The following is a 23725-nucleotide window of genomic DNA, read 5'->3' on the forward strand; positions in this document are numbered from 1 at the left end:
TGCTTCTCTTGGCAGTGGGCACTTGTGAGTCCTCTCCGCCTCTCTGGACCCGGCCCGGCCCGCCTCCCTCTTCTTCCTCCTCACAGTCCTTCAGGTGCTGGGGCCCGTCCTTCCCGAGTCCACAGCCCCCGTGCACAGCCACCGCAGCCCAGAGCACCCCAGCATCTCAAGTGAACGAAACCCACTTGCTTCCCGACACCCCCCGCCACGTGTGGCATGAGGCTGCTGGGGACCCTGAACAAGGCCCCACCTTTGGGGGAATCCAGTCCCTTCCCTGGGGCAAGACTGGCTTGAACACGGTGTCTCCCAACCCTCTGTCCTTAATGCCAGGGCTCTCTCTCACCAGAGGATGCAGCTCAAAAGTACTCAATGTTTATTTTTCTAATTGACTTTCTAAATGTGTGAAACAGACTGCAGCAGCTGCTTCTGCTGTTAGGGGCTGGAGGGAGCAGATCAGGGCTGTGGCAACGGGAGCCCTGAGCTGGTGCCTCTGCTCCTGGGGATGGGGGTGCTGCTGGAGAGGAGCTGGGAGGTGGAGGCGAGGGTCAAAAAGAAAGTCCCCTGTTGTAGAGATTTTCAGCTTGTCCTCCAACACCTGACGAAGGTAAGCAGAGTCTGGATGACCTGCCTGCCCTGTGTAGGTTACTCACACAGCAGACGCAAAGTGCAGCCACAGGGTCAGACCTGCCCAAGTCTCCCCACCCCGCCAACAGCCTTTCTCTCCCCTCCTCCTCTCTCCTCCCTCCTCCATCCCCCCACCCACCTCTCTCTCCCCATCCTGTCTCTGTCATAAGCACTTTCTTTCTTTTCATTTTTCTCCTGAAACAGAAAGAAAAGAAGGCAACGTGGTTGGAGGCGAGCTCTCTTTTCACTGGAGGAGTGAATAGCATTTGGGGGTGCCTGGCACCCCCCACCTATGCTCTCTGTCTTGACTGGTGCTTGACTCATCGTGCTGGGAGACTGGGAGGAAGCAGGACGGGAGCTTGCCTGCCTTTTATCCTTCTATCCACAGTTCTTCTACAGCACCAAAAACCTGTTTTGCTTATGGCATAGAAACATATCCCTGAGTTGCTGAAAAATTACTTTTTTCTCTTCTCACTACTGACATGACTCAGGGCTCACCCTGTTCTTCCCCTCATTCTTCATTTGTCTCCTGGACTGCAGCTCAAGATGTCACATGGCGAGGCTCTGCAGCCCATCTGCTCAAACCCGCCCACACTGTACCTTGCTGCTGGGACCCCTAAACTCCTCACCGAATCTCAGGCTGAGCAGGTGTCTTAGCTCTACCTGCCCATTATAAACCTGGTGGGCTCTCACCCAGTGCAAATGATGCTGTGATCCCCTCAGCAGGTCCTGAGAGAGGTGAGTGATTTCTTTTTGTTAAGCTGGTCAGGTGATTTCACTGTGAGTCCAAGGCGGAGAGCTGGGGTCTAAGTCACGCAAGCTCAACAGGGCCAGCATCTCCCCACGGGGGCAGACACTGGCTCATGGGGAATAAAATGTCTTAATCGTCATATACATCAATTACAAGTATGCATGCAACACCCAGACAGAGTTTCCTAGATGAGGGGCAATTAGGAAATATGTCTAAAACTCCCTCTAGGTAGACAATAATGAAAAACGGTGGTATATAAATCATATCTAAAAAAATCTGTGATAAATACACACACATACACATGTATATACACACATATATATGTATATGTGATGAAAGTGTGTAAAACAGGCTATCTAAATGCACCTGGTCCCACGGGGCTAAAGCCCCTGTTTTATTAAATGCCACTCTCAGGTGGCTGTGCTGCATCCAGCACCATGATGTTAACAAACAACACAGTAAAGTGTTCTGATTATGTACAACCTGCTGAGGTCCAGGGGAGGAGTCAAGAGGGGAAGAATGTTTGGACCCAAAGCTGCAGCAGGGGGAGTGAACTTACAGGCTTCTAGTACTGCTGGACACCCGGGAAGCTGCGGGTGCATGCTGGTTAGGGAGGGTAGCTGGGATGGCCTGGATGGCTGGCAGGGACTGCATGTTCTCTGGGCAGAAAAGAGGCATCTTGGTGGAGAGGCACCCTCCGTCCTCAGGACTGTCTATCTCGAACAGGCTCCATACCCACCAGAGACACTTTTGTGGGGTGTGCCTGTTTCTGGCACACACACCCTGCTGGGACAGCTGTGGGCTATTGTTCCTGAAGGCTGGCAGCTGAAGTCATTCCCTGTACACCTTGACCTCCTGTTCTATCTGACAAAACCCAGCATTGGCACCATGACAACAGTGCAATCGTTGGCCACCTGGGGTGGAGGAGAGGACACCCTGCCATCTCCTGCTGGAGGAGGAATGATTACTGTCATTACTCTTGTTGGGATCCACTGCTTTTGCCATGATTATCCCTGTGGCTGCATCTCGGGTCATCCATGGGCTTGTTGCCTTGTGGTAAACACAGGCAGAGGGAGCTGATGCAGATGCATTCAGTGACGCAGGGCTCCTGTCTCCTGAGTGGACGTGGACATGGTCTTCTCAGGATGGCAGCCTTGCAGCCCTGAGCTGAGCCTGCCCTGTGGGTTTGTGGTCACCAGTGTCCCCGAGGCCCCTCAGGCCCGAGCTGCCCAATGCATCCACACTCCCTTTCAAACTTTTATATTTCTGTTTATTTCACTTAGCATCTATTTTGGATTATGTTCTAGAGTAGAAATTTAATAGTTTTCTAATCATTATCTTTCTATATAATCAATCTTTCTGCATTGGTTTGCAAGGATTCAGACACTGCACATGCACACTGGTCTCTGGAGGGGCAGCCACATTCTATTGTGTAAGTATTTACATAGTTAATGCATATTCATCTATATTTATTTTGTCTTATTCAGATATTAGTGTATCTGCACAGACTTTTCTTAACTAAAACACAGCTCTGTTTTGGGGTATGTGTAGAGGATAAAGTCGGGAAATTGACCAACCTCTCTCATCTGTGCGTATCTCTCTCAATGTCTCTGTCTCCAGGTCTGCCTTTCTCTGTGTGTGTTATAAATGCATGTGTACATAAACATACATCATGTAAGCCACAGTGATGTGTATTACATATTTTGTGTATTAACAGTATATGCATATCCTGACTTCCTAATTTGTTCCATTTCTCTTTCTGTCTAATCTCAGCCAGTGTCATGGTTTGTGGTATGTTTGGTACCAGCTTGTTCATTAAGGCACAGATGTACACCTTGTCTTTGAAGCTATTGTCTTGGCTATTCTTACACGCTTATTCTCCCAGGTAACCTTTAAAAGTATCACACCAGATTCTCGGAAACGTGCATTGGATTTAGAATTGAACTCAACATATAAACGCTCTGAGGGAGGCTCGTCTCTTCCCAGCGTAACGTCCGCCCCGCAGCAGGGACCGCTAACTGTCCCTACGCTGCCCTCCTTCCTCTTGGTGATGGAAGCTGCCATCCGCCGAGTTGTAGATGCCCACATTTCCCGGGCCCTGTGCAACTGGCTGTGGCACAGAGACTGCGTGTGGGACAATGGGAATACCACCAAAGGTGAGGAAGACAATTTCCAGGTAGTCTTTTTAAAGTCCAGGCCATCTGTCCCGACTTCCTGTCTCCCTTCCCACAGAGAGGCTGGGGAGTGGGGTGAGCCAGCCTCATCTCGTGAGAGAGAACCACATGACGGTGGAGCCACACGTCCACCAGAGCCTACGCGTTGGGGCCCTGAGTGACCGCACGGAGCCAAGCTGCTCCAAGCACAGGAGCAATCAACTCAGTGGCCTCACCAGAGGGAGACGGCGCTGCCTGCCCGAGCCGCCTCACACTCAGACCTTTTCATTACAGCAGATTCATCTACTCACAAGAAAGTAGCTCCAAGAACATGTTTTAAATGTCCTTCAGTAACTCTACTACGAGTTCTCATAGATTGAATTCATTCTTAAATTTTTTTTATTTCAGTTGCTGTTATAAATAAATTAATTTATTCCATGCCAGTTGGTACTTCGGTTAGACAGGAAACACCAGTTTTGAGAATATATTTAATAATTGGTTTCTTTTCTTTTCTTTTTTTTTTTTTTTTTTTGAGACAGAGTCTCGCTCTGTCACCCAGGCTGGAGTGCAGTGGCCGGATCTCAGCTCACTGCAACCTCCGCCTCCTGGGTTTACGCCATTCTCCTGCCTCAGCCTCCTGAGTAGCTGGGACTACAGGCGCCCGCCACCTCGCCCCGCTAGTTTTTTGTATTTTTTTAGTAGAGACGGGGTTTCACCATGTTAGCCAGGATGGTCTCGAACTCCCAACCTTGTGATCCACCCGTCTCGGCTTCCCAAAGTGCTTGGATTACAGGCTTGAGCCACCGCGCCCGGCCAAGAATTGGTTTCTTTGTAACTTTTTTTAGTTACTTCATGCTTGTGCCTGTGTGTGTGTGAATGTTTACAAACATGTAACATGCAAATAGTGGTGACTTTTTGTCCTTTTCTCGGAGGGAATGAGCTGAAGACTGTTATGATACCTGACTTTTTCTTTCTTTATACTTTTCCTTTGGAATCCATCTCCTTATATACACCCAGATGCCTCCTTACAGACACATCTCTCTATTAGACCTTTCTCTAGATGATACATTGTGTAATTTCTCCACCAAGGTATCTTTCTCTACCATCGACTTATTAAATTGACCCACAATTTCTCCAGTGCCAGCTTCCCTGGGGGAGCCACTGTCTTGGGCGCACAGCCCCACCTCCTTCAATCATTGGCAGCACCTGATTTTTCTTCCAGGTCTAGCTGGGCCTCTGCCCTCTCGAGACCACGGTGGCCTCTTTTCACCTGGGCATCTCACGCGCATTGCCTGTGCCCCTTTTTAAAAAGAATGTTGGTATTTCTGTTTAAATAATTTGACCCATTAAAGCCCTTCTAGAAGGGTGGGATGCATAGATGCTATATCCCCTGGCACTTCACATTGCAGGCTCTCAATGTGGAATTAAGTTTAATTCAACAAATACCAAAGGTCTGTCACATGCCAAGCCCCAGGAGAGAGGCATGCCTCACTGTTGAAGGAAGCAGATGGATGTTGGTGGCTAAACAATGCTTTTAATAGGACCCAGAACAGTTTCTCTATGCAGAGTAGCAAGGACTGACCTTGATCAAGTCTATGTTTTTCCTCGTAAATGGCGCATGGGTATAGTCTAACCACTGACAGGCTGGGGAATGGGGTGAGCCAGCCTCTATCCTGTGGGAGAGAACCACGCCCCACATGAGAGTGGAGCCACCACAGCCCAAGTGCTGGAGCCCTGAATGACCCCATGGAGCCGAGCTACCCCAAGCACAGGAGCACTCAACTTAGCAGCCTCGCCAGAGGCAGACAGTGCTGTCTGCCCGTCTCTGCCCCTGAAAGGAAGAGTATAGACTTTATTCCCAGTTATACACTGTCCTGACGTTGAGCAAGCTCCTCCAGCTTCCTGTGCCCCCTCCTCTCTGTGAAGTCTCCCTACCTTCCACAATCCCACAGCATCCCTCCCTCCTTTACTTCTAGAGATGTCTTGAGAATAAATGAGGCATTAGCGACCTGTTCTGAGGAAGACACCGTGTAAATATGATGCAGAGTTTCACCTGCCCTAAACTGCTAAAAGTGTTGCTGGTTCTGTGCTAAATAGATGACCACGTTCTTTTCCCACGGAACCTCCTTTCTGCTAACAGGGTGAGTCCCCATCAGGCCAAGCCTCTTAAAAGGAGTGTGAAGAAAAACACTGGAAGGTGCCTTGGTTTATAAATGGCGGTATTATTCTTAGCATGCACCCTATCGAGAGCCCTGTGAAGTTGCTGATGTGACTGAATTTAACGAGGTGAGATCAATGGGGCCTGCAGTCCCCAAGTGCACGGCTGATGCTCCTGGTGGCCTCAGTCTGCCCATTCCCTGCGGCGGGTGTTGATGCTACTTTGGGTTTGAATGATAATCTTTTTAATGATGAACTGAAAGTGGAGAAGGGCCCTGAAAGAAAAAATAAACACAATAGTAAACAAAGGAAACGCTGCTCCATTACATAAGAAAACAGCCTTAGCCCTGTGCCAGCTGCGCTCAGAGCCTGCCTGTTCCAGCAGCAGGCTCAGGTGATGTTTCCCCATCCCCCGCGAAGGAGCAGCTCCTAGTGTCATTAGCGATCCCACATGAAAAATTATTCATTTCAAAATCGATGGATTAAAAGTAGCATGTTTTCCATCTGGAGCACTCGAGACCTGACACAGGATGCCATGCTTACATAGTCAGAAGTCCAGCTGGTGAAGGCCCTAGAGCCAAAGCTGGTGCTCCCCTTCCCGGGACGTTTCACAATCAGCCCTGATGGGGCGATGCCAGGGTGGTTACAGTTATCTCACCAGGAGGCGCAGGGGCACAGGCCCCACGGTGGCTGTGTTGCAGGTGCTGGTGAACACTGTGTGCCCTGATGTAGACGCGCTGCCCAGGAGACCCCAGGGCTAGGTAAGAGGTCGCCACACTCCGCTCCATCCCGTATTGTCCAGGATGGAGCGGGAACTTACAACGCCAGGCCCCAGGACTGGTTATCAGGTGTTGGCAGAGGGTGAAAGCGTGTGGCTCCTCCTGAAAGCCTGCTCTGTCCACCACTGTTGGAGGTGACATCTTCGTGGTTTGGATCACAGTCTCTATTTTGGCTTTGTGTCTCAAGCACGCTGGTGAGGGCAGAGCCTGTGGGCTGTGGATTCTCAGAGGCTCAGCAACAAGAACCCCTGCGCCACCAGCCTCAGGTCCCACTGGCGGCCTGGGAGCTGTCCCTGGCAGATGCAGCACCTCCGTGTGACATGACCTACATTGTAGCGGTTTGTCCCTGGCTTTGTGTGAGAGCACACATCCCCTCCCATCATCTGGAAACAAATTCCAAGGACCTCTCAAATGAAGCAATGAAGAACAGTTGTCTAACAATAAATAAATAACGGAATAGAACTCCACTCTATCAAAATTGGAGAGACCTGCCAGTTGTGCAGTGGTGCTCCAGTCCATTTGCAGGCACGGCCCTCCACAGCGCACGTTCTACGGGCTCATTCTGTTGCCCAGGCTCGTCTTGAACTGGGCTCAAGTGATCCCCTCACCGGGGCCTCCTGAGTGGCTGGGATGTGAGCGGGAGCCCCTGTGCCCGGTTAAACTATGAGTTGTGATGTGCATCTCCCTGCACAGACTCCTTCACAGACCCTGGACACCAGAGGCAAGCGCAGCCACAAGCAGGGGCTTGAAGGGGCATCGCCCCAAGCTGCCCAGGATTGGAATAAAAATAAGCATGACTAGTCTTGGACTAACTTGAAAATAAGCCAAGTTTCCCAAAACCCTCCAGCATCTTCTTTCTGTTTAATTTTCCATGATTCTAAATAGTGCCGCCTTCTCTTTCTCCCAAAGGAATCTGACAGGACCTTTGCGTTCCTAGGTCCCCCTGTCCAGCAAGCTCCTCCCGGGGTCTTGCTTCCAAGCCTCAGTTCTGGGTGGCAAATGAATCTGGTCTTTACCAGGCTTTGCTCCAGAAATCAGCTGGAAGAACAACTGTGCAATGAGGTTTCCCCAAATTACACCACATAAAGTTCAAGGTCAGTGATGTCGCTTTCAGATTTATAAAGAAAGCTGACCCTGTTTGAAAGTGACCGGTACAAAAGTGTCTAGATGGCCTCACCCCAGTTAATAGCGGTTCATTGAAAGTCAATGTCTTTGCCTATTAAAGGAAAACTCGGCATTATTTTCCTGCAGATCTGAAGTACAGCCTACAGCCCTTGGGGTGTGGAAATCTTTAGAGTGACTTTTACTTTCACACCCTCTGCTGTTCTCTTCCTGCAGGTCCGCATCCCAGAGCGAGGCCCATGTGTGAAAAGCAGGACGGCAGCATGTCACTTGCTGTCCAGGGAATCAGCCTGTTAATGTGTCAGACAAAAGTCTCTGCTCAAATTTGGCTAGTGAGACTGGTCCAGGCCAACCTGGCCAAACACCATAAATAAACGACAGCCTCACGGAGCAGAAAACCAGCCCTTAATTACAGTTGTTCCCTCCACCTACCAAGCTGGCCACCAAGCAGGGGCAGCCTCAGGTTTCCACTGGCAGGAAGTGGGCAGGCCAGTGCCGGCTGGACTCCAGAGGTGGGGCTGCCGCCCCGGGTGATGGCTTCAGAACACATGCTGGGGGCTTGCCTCTGTCAGAGGATGTCTGCCTCCACAGCTTGCTTTTCTTGTTAGGCACATTTTCATTTTTCTAGAGAGTTCTGTGGCTTTCAGAGTGGAGAGATCTCTGTGCTGCAGGGATGGCCCCATCAGGTGAATAAACATCCAGGGCTGGGGACTCAGGGACACTCCTCAGACACACCCACAAAAGCAGCATGCAGGGACTGAGGGGGACATAGGCAGTGTGGGGGGCATGTGGGTTGAGGGAGGGGGGCAGGTCTCACAGGGAGTGACCCAGAGCAAGCAGGAACTCAACAGGGATGGAGCAGGAACTCGGCAGTCTAGGAGGACTTCTGGAATCACACTGGGGATCCCTGCCAGCTATTTTCCAAAGAACAAGACAGAGAGGCCAAGTGATCCTTGCAGGCAAAAGTGAATCATCATTTTAGGAATAGACTTGGATTTGCAAGGTAGATCTAGAGGCAGTTCTGCAAATTATCAGGCTATCAATAGGACTGTGAGTTGTTCTTTGCATACAAGATTTTAACCTTTACAGGTTTTCCATATTTATAATGGCAAGGTAAAGGTAGGAGTGGCCACGAAGTGCCTGTTTACGAGATAATTCTGTTCTATATTAATTTTCTGGGGTTGCTGTAACAAATTACCACCAATCAAGTGTCTTAAAACAACAAAATGCAATCTCTCACAGTTTTGAAGGCCAGAATTGGAAGTTAAGCTACCAGCAAAGTCCTGGCCCTTCGGAAGAGTCACGAGGAGGATTTTCTAGGTTCTTCAGTTCCTGGTGGCTCTGCACATTCCTTGGCTGTGTCTGCATCACTCCCATCTCTGCCTCCATCTGCACGGGGCCTTCCCCCCGTGTCTGTGTCTCAGATCTCTCCTTCAGTGAGCTGAAGGCAACAGAAGCCATCACTGTCATTTCCACGTGGGTCTGCCCACCTCTGGACTAGCTGGCCTGTGTTCAACTCCTGCCCGCAGAAAGTCCTGCTGCACTTTGCCCTTCCAAGTTCTCCTCGGAGCACTCCAGATACAAAGATCTGAACCCATGCTTTGTGGATGATCTAAGGTCAACTTCCTTCACTTAACTCCATCTGCCAAAACTCTTCTCAAATAACGTCACAGTCACAGGGTTTTGTGGGGCATAATCTTTTATTAGGGCGTGGGGGGCACACTGTTCAGCATACTACACCAAGCAATATGTCAGGTCCACACATACAAGGCATATGTCACCATACATGGGAGGACACGTTTACCCTTGTCCCTTCAATGCTCCCTACAGAGGACAGTGTCTTCCACGGGGCAGGGAGAAGGATGGAAGGTGGAAGCAGAGACCTGGCATGCTGGAGATGCTGAAAAACTGTCCACTGATGTTCTGCCCTATTTTCAATTATTTCTAAATTACAGAACAAAATTACCCTACACAGCATAAGAATTTCTGACCCTAAGCTGAAGATCAATCAACAATGACCAGAACGCACAGAGAAAGGGAAACTTGAGTGGGGTCGGAGGGACGGGATGTTCCTCAGGATGGATGTACTTACAGCTGGCTGGAGGTGATTCCAGGCGGTTATCCTTAAACCATGTACTTAGCCCACCTCTCACTTTGAGTCTGTGTTAGGCCTGGAATCCAGCCGGATGCCCTCACCTTGAGGTGCTCCTCATCCTCCCAGGTTTTTCTACAGTGTCTTCCACAGGTGCTTTGAGGATGAGCATCCAGGGATCTCTGTAGAGATTTGGGGACCCTTTGCAGGGGGTGAATGGATGTGCTGTGTGGCCCAGCGGCCCTAACTCAGCTGCACAGGCTGCAGTGTACCAAGTCGCAGATGCAATGTGTCCCATGCCTGCTCCTAGTTACTCAAACGTGTGGATTCTATAGCCCTGGGGACAGACACAGGGTGCATCCCAGATCTCCTTTCAAAAGCATTTCAGAGTCTCTTGGGAGAGAGAAAGAGAAGGCAGGGGATGAAAGGAGAACTCAGAAACTCCTGGAAGCCAAAGAAAACCTTAGGTTTAGAGAAACTTGGAGCAATTAGTGCTTAGAGTTGGCAGCAAAATGGTGCTAGGTAATTAATTAACACCTAGAGTCTAAACAGCGTCTTTCCCTAGGAGCCTGAAAAATCCCCCAAAAACGACCGAAGTGGAGGAAAAGGGAGAATAAGATGGGGGTGGGGAGCAGGAAATGAGAGGGACTTTGGTGACCAAGATAGTTAATGGGCCTTAATTTTCCCCAATTTATGATGCTCTCAGTTGAGCACGTCCTGGATGACAAAGAGGCTGCAAAGTCCAGCATGTAGGTCTCGCTGGTTAGACTCAGGTCTGTATCTGCCAATCATGGGGGGACACAGGTAGATCAAGAGTCAGGAACACAAGGCGTCAAGAAACGGGGACGCACACCTAAGAATCCAGCTTGAAAATGCATCCATTGAATACATTCTGTTAGCAGTGAGAGGGAAGGTTGGATAGTCATCTTAAAAACCACCACGCCATTGGTGCCCACCAATTATTCTCTGCCAAAGAGTTTTGGCTACATACAATTTGGAGATTTTATTTCTCTTTGCAAAGTATCTAAGGCATGTCTTCAGGTTGGAAGACATTGGAAAACATCCGTGTTTGCTTTGCCCTTTCTTATTTTATGTGAATATTTCACTGTTAACAAGAGAAGTTTCCTGAGTAAGGAAATTTCTTGGAACTCAACAGAGAGTCTGTGTCAAGCCACGAGAGAGCGGAAGAATATTCTATACGGACAACCCACGCCCCTGCAAAGGGCCCCTCTGCTCGCCAGGGGTGATGTGCTGGCAACGTCCGTCTCAGACGTGGCTGTGTCTCTAGACGATTTTTATGGCTCCCACTCACTACCGAACAAGATATGTTGTGGTCAATCCACAAAGTCGAACTTGCCTCTAAAGAGTTGAAAGCCTCTAAGGCCTTTCTTCTGTAAAACCACTTCCTGGGAAAATATTCATTATTACAACACTTAGAGGCAATAAAAAGCCTAAAAGAGTATGGTTAATAGATGGCCTGAGCAACTCCTTCACTGCCCAATTATAATCCCACTTGGAATGCAGACTTTGGGTTAATGTACACAGCTCACAATGTGTGTTGGGACCGAAAAATGACACTCTTCTCATGATTCCATTACTCCCGGGGTGCTTCCATCCTCTTCGCTCTTTTCCTCACTATTCTTCCTACAGCCAATGCTAAGAAGAGACTGCCTGAGTGATGTCAAATTTTGGAGAAAAAATAAAATAAGTAACTCAATTGTTACAGGATGAGGGCTATGAAAATGCAGCAATTACTAATTCAAGGGTGTAGAAAACACTTCACAAAATCCACTTCAGGCACCATTTCATGTTCCCTTGAAGAACTGAATATTAGCCAAAAATGTCTCCTGAGTCATACAGCTTCTGGCTGAAGTTTGGATTTTAAGTAGAATGTACTTTAAAAGCAAGAGAGGCTTGTCACTAGCCCATAGCAGCGGAGGTCTTTGCCAGGTGCCTTCTCTAAGCCATTGAGGAAGAGCTGGAAAACCTGGCTCCGTAAACCAGGGCTGCATCTCTGCAGCGCGATGCTTCTCTCCAAGAGAGGGCTACATCTCTGTGGTTCTTCTTGGTAAGTACAGGGTCTTTGCCCACTCTTTCCTCCTTTCCTGTTCTTAGCAGCAATTATTCGGAAAAGGCGGGTCTGAAGCAATCTGCTCATGTCACTCGGAGTCCCCCACACACATACTCTTAGAGTGCAGAGGGTCTCCCTGGAGTTCCATGTGAAGATGAAGCAAGGCAGGGTCATCTGGGGAGATAATTTTATGTGTCACCCTGACAGGGCCCCTGATGCCTGAATTCAAGGTTAGCACAATATCTGTGGGATATTTCTGAATGAGATTAACATTTGAATCCGTAGACTGAGGGAAGCTGTTTCCCTCCCTGGTGTGGGTGGACCTCATTCAATCCACTGAAGACCTGAATAGAATAAAAAGCTGGACAAGAAAGAATTTTTTCTCTCTTCCTGATTGTCTTTGAGCTGGGTCATTGGTCTTCTGCCTTTAGACTCCAATGCACGCTGGGGCTTCCTCCAGCAGCTCCCTGCACCTCCTCCAGCTGCCCAGTTTCAGGCCACCATGAGACTTGCCAGGCTCCACATCACAGAAGGCAATTGTTATAGAAAATCTCTTGATAGATGACAGAGGAAGATGATGCTAGAGCTAGAGATGCATGGGTAGATGCGCCATCTGTGGACATGGGTTCCCCTGGAGGACACCTACAAAGCTCCCCAAGACAGTCTTTCCCTGCAGTACACATTCCCAGGTGGAAGCACGACAGAGGTGTTGGCCAAAGTCCTCCCACTGTGTGGGAGGCCCATTTTAGACTTTCTTCTCAACACCAAGAAAGTGATCGTACTTGCCCACCTTCAGAGTGGTGACATCGACTGTATCCATACATTCAAGGGGGGGAGCAACTTGGAAAGAGCTTCTGAGCACTAATCAGCCCTGCACAGCTCTGGAGACAATTCCTGTGGCAGCACTACAACGACAGCGCATATTAAATGCATCCCTATTACCAAAAAGAACCCTGAAGCATCACGTGTCAATTCAGTAGGATTCATGATCTCAGAGGAGTTTCTGCTCCCATTATCAGCTTTTAATCCCATCCACATCAGCCCTTTTTAGAAGAAAAAAAAACCAACTCATGAATACTTTTCTGTAAGTCATTTGACTTCCTTCAAATAGGAAAAATGTTGGAATCTCAAAAGCATCCTTTCTGCTTGGCATGGCTCACCTCTTCCAGTCTGAGAAAGGTACCATTGTGTGACTTCAGTCAATTTGATAAACTACGAGTTTAGCAGCCTTTTATTTTTGAGGAGTGAGTAGCGCCTTTCTCTGTCCTCGGCAGCACCCCCTCTCCCTAACTCTCCACATTATGCAGACTTCAAGGAGCGGAGCTGCCCTGTCAGAGGAGCCCTGATAGGAAGGAACTCCTGAGCGGTTCAGGCGCTGGCAGCGTCTTTAGGCCCTAGACAGGCACATTAGTCTGGATGTTAGCCGCGTCTCCTTAATTGGATTGCCTGCATAAATTGCAATACAGGGTGGACAAGTGATAGGAATAAATATGTTTTTCCCCTTAAAAAGAACCCAAATATGTAAACAACCCGTCATGTAGGAGAGAGTGTATGTGCATCTTATTGAAAGGGGAGAAATAATTTGGAGAGATGAGAAAAGAGCACAGGGTAAAAGCTGATATTCTTCTTTTATAACGGATAGCCCCAAGTTGTAGAGGCCATTATTTCTTGCATTTTCAGAGCAAATGAACTTGACAGATGGCCGTGTCACCCAAACCCCCACCTACCAACTTGATTATGCAGAAAACAATACAATAGAAAAGAAATCATTACTGAAGGAACCTGGTTAGTCCGCAGAGGGCCGGGGAATGCAGAAGAACAAAATTACAGTGGTGGAATTGAACAGCAAGAATGCATTTAACACAAAGTGGGTTACAGCGAGGCAATCAGTCATGGCTAAAGCTATTGTCTGGGCTTGCTTGCATGGTATATGAAGTAATCTGTCATCTCCCACGAAATTTATGCTTAGTTTATAGGAGAAAACTACAAAGGTTTTGCCAGGACATGTGCTGGTAGCCTTAAGTAGCTCAAGGGTAGACCCACAGAAATGACACGTTGGACATTTCAGGACGCTTGCTGCCTTTTGTGGGGGGCCATTATCTTATCACTGAGATGCTCCCATCTGATGCTCACATGATTTGTTGATGTGTTTGGGGAAGTTAAGGGCAGAGATTCATTCAACTTCAACAATGGACAGCCCTGCATGGCAGCAGTGAGGACACCAAACGCACTGGTTGGGAAGACAGAAGACCATCGTTGGAGTGAGACTTCTCAAAACTCAAAGCACAGTGCTGCCGTGTGTTTAGAATGACTAACAGCCTTCTTATCTGTGGCGGTGTGTACGCGTTAGGACAGGTCAACACCAAATACATAAGCCTCGCCACGTACGCAACAGGCAGCCTGGGATAGACTGTGAAATCGTGTTTTCGGCGACACTAGGCAGTCATACGCCACATCTAAGATGGTGCTTCCACACCAGAAATGGACTCTTGAGACTAAGTCAGCTCCTCTATTCCTTTGCTGAAAAATGATGGGGTCTTGCCCCCTTTATTTCCTGTTGTGTGGTATTCCTCCCACCTGAAAACATCTTCCCCTCCATTGTTGCTTCCTGGGTGGGGCCAGCCTAAAAGGCCCAGCTCACAGGTAACTCCGGGGGACACCTGCTCACAGGTAACTCCGGGGGACACGTGCTCACAGGTAACTCTGGGGGACACGTGCTCACAGGTAACTCTGGGGGACACGTGCTCACAGGTAACTCCGGGGGACACGTGCTCACAGGTAACTCTGGGGGACACCTGCTCACAGGTAGCTCAGGGAGACTCCTGCCCACAGGTAACTCTGGGGGACACCTGCTCACAGGTAGCTCAGGGAGACTCCTGCCCACAGGTAACTCTGGGGGACACCTGCTCACAGGTAGCTCAGGGAGACTCCTGCCCACAGGTAACTCTGGGGGACACCTGCTCACAGGGAACTCCGGGGGACACGTGCTCACAGGTAACTCCGGGGGACACGTGCTCACAGGTAACTCCGGGGGACACCTGCCCACAGGTAGCTCAGGGAGACTCCTGCCCACAGGGAACTCTGGGGGACACCTGCCCACAGGTAACTCCAGGGGCACCTGCTCTCTGCATGGCCTGCACCCCTATTACCCAGGACTCTGTGCTTCCTGGCACTGGCTGGTTTGGTTCTATCTCAGCTCTCGTATTAGACTCGGTACTCACAAAGCAAGTGGCTGTGTCACATCCATCCACGCCAGCAGCTTTCATCTGTCTACATATTACAATCTGTCTCTGTACATCGATATGATATACAGACATGGGTCTGTAGCTATTTAATATTAATTCTGTACTGTCTTGTACAATATCTTATATACTCACAGATCAGGGATATGGATATACAGAGTACTTAATAATTTAATATAACCAATAATCTAATTTAACATACTATTAAATATAATCATACAGGTTAAGTATCCCTTATCCAAAATGCTTGGAACCAGAAGTGTTTTAGATTCCTCATTTTTTTTTCAGGTTTTGGAATAGTCATGTGTACATAATAAGATCTCTTGGGGATGAAACCCAAGTCTAAAGACAAAATTCATTTGTGTTTTTATATATACTCTATCCACAGAGCCTGAAGGTAATTTTATGCATTATGTTTAATAATTTTGTGAAACCTATCACATGAAGTTGAAGGTGAAATTTTCTACTTCAGTTTTGAATTTTGGAGTATTTTAGATTTCTGATTTTTGGATTAGGGATGTTCAACCTTTGTAATATTAATATAATTAAATAATATACTTATATTATTTTATAATATAGAAATATAATTTTATATTAAAACAAATGTATATTTATATATACTATAAATATTATAATATAATAATATATTTAATATACAATTTAATTTGTTAATAACAATGTAGGTAATCATTTGTTGAGCTTAATTAAATACAAATTTGTTAAAAATTGACCTAGGGATTATATGCAGCTTTCAGAAAATTAAAACAGTTTTCCAAGCTTTCACTGTATCTCTTGATTTATGCCTACTGTTTTCCGACCTATTTGCAATCAGTGACTTGTGTCTTTATTTTACATTTACTTGGTGAAAAGTAGTCAGCAGTAGTGTATCTATTTGCACCTTAGTATTACCTCAAACTAAAGAACAAACACAGAAATGTGTCTTAGATTATTCTAATTTCAAAAAGTCCTAGTTCAAAAATCCAGTGTTGAAGCATGTATAAGAAAGGTATTTTGCCAGACTCACAGCCAAGGAGCAGAGGACAGATCCCTTTCACCCACACAGGGAACACAGGATAGATCCCTTTCACCCACACAAGGAGCAGAGGATAGATCCCTTTCACCCACACAGGGAGCACAGGATAGATCCCTTTCACCTACACAGGGAGCACAGGATAGACCCCTTTCACCTACACAAAGAGCAGAGGATAGATCACATTTACCCACAGCCGCTCATAAAGTCTCCCAGGATATCACATTTGCTGGTCATCATGAAGTTTGCAACCCCTGGAGAAGGATGTGTTCAGTTTATTTGGAATAGAAATGCTGCCTGTTCTGTGGCAGAGCTCAGCACCTGCGTCTACTAAAATGGAAACAGTCACTCAAACAAGGAAGCTTTAGAGAATCAACATTTCGAGCAGCCAGACCTGGTTTCCTACTGCCCGTGGCAGGCAGGAGTTCAGAGCTTCACCTCCAGTACTCTGATGAGATCATGGATTTGGATGTCATCTGAGAACTCAGCCCTGTTCCAGGCAGGGGCTGTTTGGGGACAGTGTCATGGTGCTGATTTCCAAGTGGACAGCAGGTCCAGTGAGAGGGCAAAATAGCAGCCACTACTAATATGGGGCGATGGGGACTGACATCGTCCGGCTGCACTTGTACCCCAATATTAACCCCAAAACATTACATAATGCAACGGCAATTAAATTTGCCCTCAGTATTATATGGGGCAAGGTGATCGCTGATAGCCACAGGTGAGAAATATCTGCAGAGCAAAATATAACTTATCTCAGAAGAATATAGGTTAATTCATGAAATAAATTCTGCTTTCAAGTCCAGAATGTATGTGAGATTCCCTTGAAAGGTAATAAAGGGAAAATAAAGGACAATACTTCTTAGAGTTAAGGGGCGGTGGTGACTGTAGCTGGGATCCTCCAACTACAGTCACAAATACGGTCTCGGGGAGGTGGTTCCTTCCTCCCTAAATACACACTGCATCTGAGTTGCTTCTAGGAGCACACTCTCCACGCTCCTCTTAGGGTAGCTGAATTACGGCCTCCCAAATATGTACACATCCTAACCCCAGAACCTGTGAGCATGTAGATGACACACCCAAGAGAGCCGAGGCTCTCGCTGGAATGCAGGTCACTGAGGCGCTGGCCTCGAGGCGGCAGATCCTCCTGTGTGATCCTGCTGCATGACCTGGACAGACCCAGTGCAATCACCAGGCTGTTATAAGGAAGACAGGGAAGAACAGAGAGTTGGGGAGAGAGTAAAAGATGCCACACTGTTTGTGAACATGGAGGAAGGAGTCACAAGCCAAGGAATTCCTGTGGCCTCTGGAAGCTGGGAGAGGTGGGAAAATGGGTTTTCCTCTGGCCCTTCCTGAAGGGAGGCAGCCCTGCCGATGCCTGGACTTCAGCCCAGGGAGACCCACTTCAGACTTCTGCCTCCGGAGTTGTAAGGTCCCAAGTGTGTGTTGTTTAAGACGCTAACTTAGTGGTCTTTTGTTACAGTAGAAATAAGAAACAAATACACCTCCAACCGCAATCCTTTTATTGAAATTTACTTTTTAGTTTCTAGTATTTAGAAAGGTGCTCAGTGCATGTGACGGACATGGTTCTTGAGGGAATGAATTCATTCTACACTATTCACGGGGAGTGGTGTTCTGACCAGACTCTGAGGGTGGAAAAGGTCATTAAGAGTCAACACCTCCAGACTTAGCACAAGAATGAAAACAGGCCAGGCACGGTGGCTCAGCCTGTAATCCCAGCACCCTGGGAGGCCAAGGTGGGCAGATCACCTGAGGTCAGGAGTTCAAGATCGGCCTGGCCAAGATGGCAAACCTTGCTCTACTAAAAATACAAAAATTAGCCAGCTGTGGTGGTGCACGCCTGTACTCCCAGCTACTTGGGAGGCTGAGGTGGGACAATCCCTTGAACCTGGGAGGCAGAGGTTGCAGTGTGCTGACATTGCACCACTGTACTCCAGCCTGGGTAACAGAGTAAGACTGTCTCAAAAAAAAAAAAAAAAAAGAAAGAAAGAAAATGAAGACAGATGTAGTTAGACTCTAGAGGGCAGACAGTTCAGACATTCAGGGCAGCCCTGGGCCACAGGCCTGCACAGGCCTGCACAGAGGCAGCTTCTGTATTCAGCAGGGAGGCCCCACGCAGACCCACACTGAGCTCCTAGGCCAGGGAGTGATCTCGGGGACCGTGGTGAGTCTCACACTGGAGTGAAAGTCTGCATAGCAGATGCATGAAGAGCGGGGGAAGCCTCCTCCTCTGTCTCCAATCAGCAGCCTCTTCTCAGGAATCAGAGTCCAGGGCTAGGCAGCTGCCCCCAAGCAGGGGACACGGGCCTGCTGAACATCCCACCTGAAGGACAGGCCCAGAGGAGGAAGGTGGTCTCCCAAGAGGGAGCCAGGAAAGGGACATGGATGCCCCTACCCTGTCATCACATGCATGAACGTACAGCAGTGAGCACCTGTGTTGCCGGAAGCCGCTTCCCCAAAGCTGTCCCATCCTAAGTTGCAGTGACTGAGGGAGAATTGTTCCTCATATTCAGCTGGCTGTGGCCTTCTCATGGCATCTGCCCTAGGGTCTATGCCAACCACCTTGGAATTCAAAGGATAATCTGCAGCCTGCCCCTGAAGGTGAAAACACCACAGTGGCCCCAAAAGTTTCTCTTTCCAGGGAAGACCACCTCACATCCCTTGACCACGTTCCCATGCGGGCTCTGAGCGGCCACGCCATTCTGCTCACACCTTGGTCTTCATGTCCTTCATTCCATCAGCAAGCATCGATCTGTGTCCTGCCCTGGGCTAAGGCCATGTATAATGTACCTTTGAGAGTGAGGAATGTATACAATTTTCTATTGTTTGTAGATGTGGCTCCTGCCCTGATTAAATGTATATTCTAAATGATGACTCAGAGGATAAATGAACTGTGCAGGTTTCATACTACCAAGAGCGAGAAGTGGTCAGGGATGGCCTTTTGGAAGAGGTGACATTTAAGCAGAGACCTAAAGAATGGGAGGAAGGCAGGCACTCAGGGGAAGAGAGTCCTGGGCAGCCAGAGCCATTGGATGCTGGGAAGTTCAGCCCAGTGAATTGCAGAGGAGGCTGGGCCTATGAATTCGAACCTGAAACACAGATTGAGCTGCTGCCCTCAAGGAGGCTGTATTCTAGTGGGGGCGGGGGGGGGGGGGCAGAAAATTAATAACCACACAAGTAAGCATGTACATCCCACGTCAGAGGGGAGAGGACCGCTAAATGAAAGTCACACAGGGGCCTCCCTGAGCCAGGATCCAAAGAGAGGGTGATGTGGGCATCTCCAGAGGCCTCTCCTGGCCCTGGGAGGAGAACTCAGGAGAGGGCCCATGGCAGCCCAGCCCTGCATGAAAAGAAGGAACTGTACTGCGGACAGTGGGGGTAGTAGGGCCCCGAAGAAATGGCAGGATGACCAAGAAGTAGCCCCCTCATCAGGATGACCCCCAGTATCCAGCCCTTAGGTCAGGCTGTGCTCTGCACAGCAGCCTGTGCAGTGGTTTGAGGGGGACCTCAAAGGAAAGGGTGGAGGCCCCCTTCTCCTCATTTCTGGCCCTTCTTGCTCACTCCCCACCACCGTGTGATGACAGGAGCCATTCACGGAGAGCTCTTGCTTCTCTTTCCAGGGCTCACTGTATTTGCACGAGGCTGGCCCCTCTCCTCTCCCATGCAAGCAGCCTGGGTCCCAAGAATGTGTGTGTCTCCCTGTGTTCACAGCAGGTGGGCAGAGGAGGAGCAGGCCCCATTGCAGGGCGCACAGTGACATCATGAGTTCTCTTTTCCCAGGGGTATTGACTCAGGTCACTGCCTGAGAGGGCTTGGCAGAAGGGGCTCAAAGCCTCTTCCAAACCTGCCCCACATCTGTAGGTGGTAAGCGACCAGTGAAACCAGCTGGCAAATGTATAGCCGAACACAGTGGTAAAGGGGAGGGCACTGGGCCTGGAGTAGGGACACCAATGCCCATGCCCACTGCCCAGACACCCCTGACATGTGGGTTCAGAACTTGGCCTTCTGCACCTTCACTTCCAACTGTCTCCTCTGGGGTCCCTCCTAGCATGAATGTTCTTGGCTGCATCTTCTGCAAGCCCAGGGAGGGCTCCTGATCAGAGAGTGGGATGTCGATTGTTCAGTGCAAATTTGTCACAGCTCAGAACACGCCTTCCGCAGGACTGTGGGTCAATATCGCCATTTTCATCTACTCAGAGAAACGCCTGCTTAGTGAGGGGCAAGGGAGAGCTCGATCAGCATAACTTTTTAAAATAGTGACATAAGTATCTATCATTTCACTATATATGAATTTTTTAATATTTCCAATATAGATGATGCTGAATGTGGAATTTCATGAGATATGATTCCAGTTAGCCTGGGGGCCTTTGATTCCTCTAACGTTTTTTTATCAGGTTTCATCAGCTTTATTGGAAAATGGGATAGTGCCTTATTGGAAGCTAGGTGGAAATTTGTCAAACACTTAGCCATGCTATCAGTCTCAAGCAGTCTTTGCTACAGACACAATTATTGCAGTGGGGGTTTGGATTTTGAGAGCTCCCAGAAAAGAAAATATAGGTAAACACAGTACGAAAGCTCCTCTTACCTACACAGCCACTCCTATGGGGAAACGGGAAGACTGGAGTAAACGAGAGAGATGATCATGGTGCATTCATTGAACTCTGGGGCAGACTACTCAAATGTGGAACTAGCAAAAACGACGAATATTTTCATGCTGGAATTAGGGAGAGACAATTGAATCTAGGCTGAAATTATTTCTTAAATGACCACGTGCAAGAGTGTACTACTTTCTCCAAATGGAAGCCCTAAGAGAGGTCTAAGGGGGAAAACTGAATTTTCTAGGGTATTTCCATGCTGAGGAGTGGGGTGAGAGTGAGACAGCAGTCGGCGTCAGGCCAGAGTGAGGTTGTGAGAAATCCATTCTGGGTGTTGGGTTCAGGAGACTGGTCAACAGTGTCGCACACTGCAGAGGCTCGGAGAGCGTGGTCCGGAAAGTCCTCTGAGTTGATCATTAAGAGGACTTCTCAGGGCGGTAGTTCTCTATGTGGGGTCCCCACACCAGCAGCATCACAGTTACCTGGGAACTCGGTGGAAATGCAAATTCCTCGGGGACTCACCGAAGAGCCAGTGAACAAGACACTCTGGAGTTGTCTTGTTCACAGTCCGTGCAGACAAAGCCTTCCAGGGAGCCAGATGCATGGCCCGGCTTGAGGACCAGGATTCTGGGATGTTGCTGCAGCAAAATAGGATAGAGGCAGGAGACGCAGAGGAGTTCCATAAACAATGGAACAGAGAGAAGACTTTCGGTGTTAAGGAAATATACTTCCAAGATAGGGAATGTTTGGAGACAAGGAAGACCGACTGTGAGAGGGAGGAAGTAAAGATGAGAGGGGGACGCAGGGCATCCCACGGATGCCACGGAGCAGGGGCAGGAGCTCAGGTGAGGGCAGAAGGGAGGGGAGGAGGATGCAGGAATGAAGCCTGGTTAGGTGGACAGGAGATGGAGAAGGCAATGTCTTGGTTGGCTTTTCCTCCTGTTGTCTTTGAGAATATTATCTTCCAGATCGAACCTTCAATCTATTTGTGCATAGTCCAAGGCTTTCTCTAAGGCTTCCCTTGTATTTATGCTCAGGGAAGGTTTTGATGTATTCTTCAGTGAGCAGATTTCCTTCGTGATGATGAGAAGAGGCACCTTGTGTGCCCTGTAATGGAGTTGAAGTCGGCCTCCCTGCCTCTGACTCCAAGAGGCTGAGGGCATCCCAAAGAAAGAAAGGTCAGAGTATTTCATATTATTGATGACATCGTCAGCATTTTGGCACCATGGAGTTTTAAAATCCCATGAAAGGCTGACCAAAGGAATTTTAAAATATTGATTTCTTTGTAGCATAAGGGCATGATTTATTATCTTCTCCTGGGATCCCCATGGAGAGGAGACGAGGCTCAGATGCTACACCCTGGAGCTGCTTCTCCTGATGAGGCATTTAATGCAGACCTGGGGGAACTGGAGACACAGGTGACAAACTATTAGGAAACAATTCACGTAGAAAATGGGAAGGGCCTGTTCAAACGTCTGAAAATCTTCAGTTGCCACAATAGAGCAAAAGATATAGAGCAATCACTTTAAATAAAACATGCGTCCACTCCACTGAGAAGGCATCTTGTTCCAGTAGAGACATCTTGGTCGGGGACACTCCTAGCCCACTGTTTTCATTTCTCTTTGGAGCACCCCTGCCTGGCACAGCTGCATGGTTACTCGTGCACTGGAGGAGATCTGCAGCTTTACACACTTGAGTCACTGATGCAAGAGATTTTTACAGGACAGGCCCTGCGCTGAGAGCACGTGAGCAACAGCAGCCATTGTGAGATGCACCATGGTTTAACCCTACACCAGGAGCCCGGGGGCCTGGAGCTCAGCGAGCTGTGCAGGACTAGGATGTTATCACAAAACTAAAATGTGTTTCCCAGGTAATTAGTACATCTCTTCAGCAAGTAAAAAATTAAATGTAATAGATAAAAAGGAGAGAGGAGGAAAAGAGAAAAGAGGGAGAAAGAGGGGCTGTTTCAGGGTAGAAATGGAGGGGAGCCTGTTCGGCGGAGTTGGTGTCAGCTGCCTCATCTTTAGGGTCTCAGAACTGTTTCGGCTTCCTTCCAGTTCTCTCTCCCTGCACACACTCTGGCCTAAACTTCACATGCTGTCTAACAAACACAAGAGAACTTCTGCAAGGGCCTGCAGTGCAGGCTCCCACAGCCTGAAGCTGCTGTAGAAACTTGGGGACCCTACCATGAACCCCAGGAGCCCCTAAGGGCCACTCTGCCTACCGTGGGCCCCTTAGGGGTCTTCCCTTGGTGAGCTACGTAACAGCGGGTCTGCCTGGGACCAGCAACGTAATCCAACTGGTTCTAGTCAAACTGCAGACAGCCTTGGTGCTTGGGACAGTCCGTCTGGGAGTCAGCCCACTTCCCCACTGGGCTCCACAGTAGCTTCTGGCTCCAGTGGAATCAAGCAAGGCCACCAAGCACCTCTTCAGCATCCTGAGGCCATGCCCAGAAGGGCCACCACCTCTCGGCGTGTCCACGGGCATGTCTGAAAGTCAGCCAGGACTCAGAATACCCAAGACAGTCCTCATGAGCCTCTTCCTCCAATCAGGTCCTCTGCCCTAGATCTGCCTCTCAGCCGGAGGCAAGAGCCCCCACCCTGGGCCCACCCTGGACACCTCCCTTCCCCACCCCCACACTCAAGGCTACTGGCCTGAGTCATCTCCTCTCCCAGGCTCCTCTTACACCTGTGCTTTTCTGCTGCCCTGCCCTCCCCTGATCCAGTCAGCATCATATCACCTGACTCTCCCTTTGATTTTTGGGCCCCTAGATGTGTTCCATTCTTTTGCTGTATCCAACGTGATTTTTTTAAAACGAAAATCCAATCCCCTAAGCCCTTTCCTTGAACAATCTCAAAGTAAAGATTTCACACTGGCAGTCCGCAAGATAAATCTGTTTTGAGAACGTGGTTTCTCTGGTTCACATTTTTGGTTAACAGTTCAATCAGGAAACCAGCACCCTGGCCACCCAGTCCCACACGGTGTTAGAGGCTGGCTCTGAATGGTGACTGCTCCTTTAAAAGAGGTGAGCTGCCCACCCAGCCCTCATCACGCATGGACACCACCTGCCAGGTGCCTACTTTCTGTT

This window comes from Trachypithecus francoisi, unplaced genomic scaffold (assembly GCF_009764315.1).
Source record: "Trachypithecus francoisi isolate TF-2019V2 unplaced genomic scaffold, Tfra_2.0 Lachesis_group2, whole genome shotgun sequence".
Lineage (NCBI taxonomy): Eukaryota > Metazoa > Chordata > Mammalia > Primates > Cercopithecidae > Trachypithecus > Trachypithecus francoisi.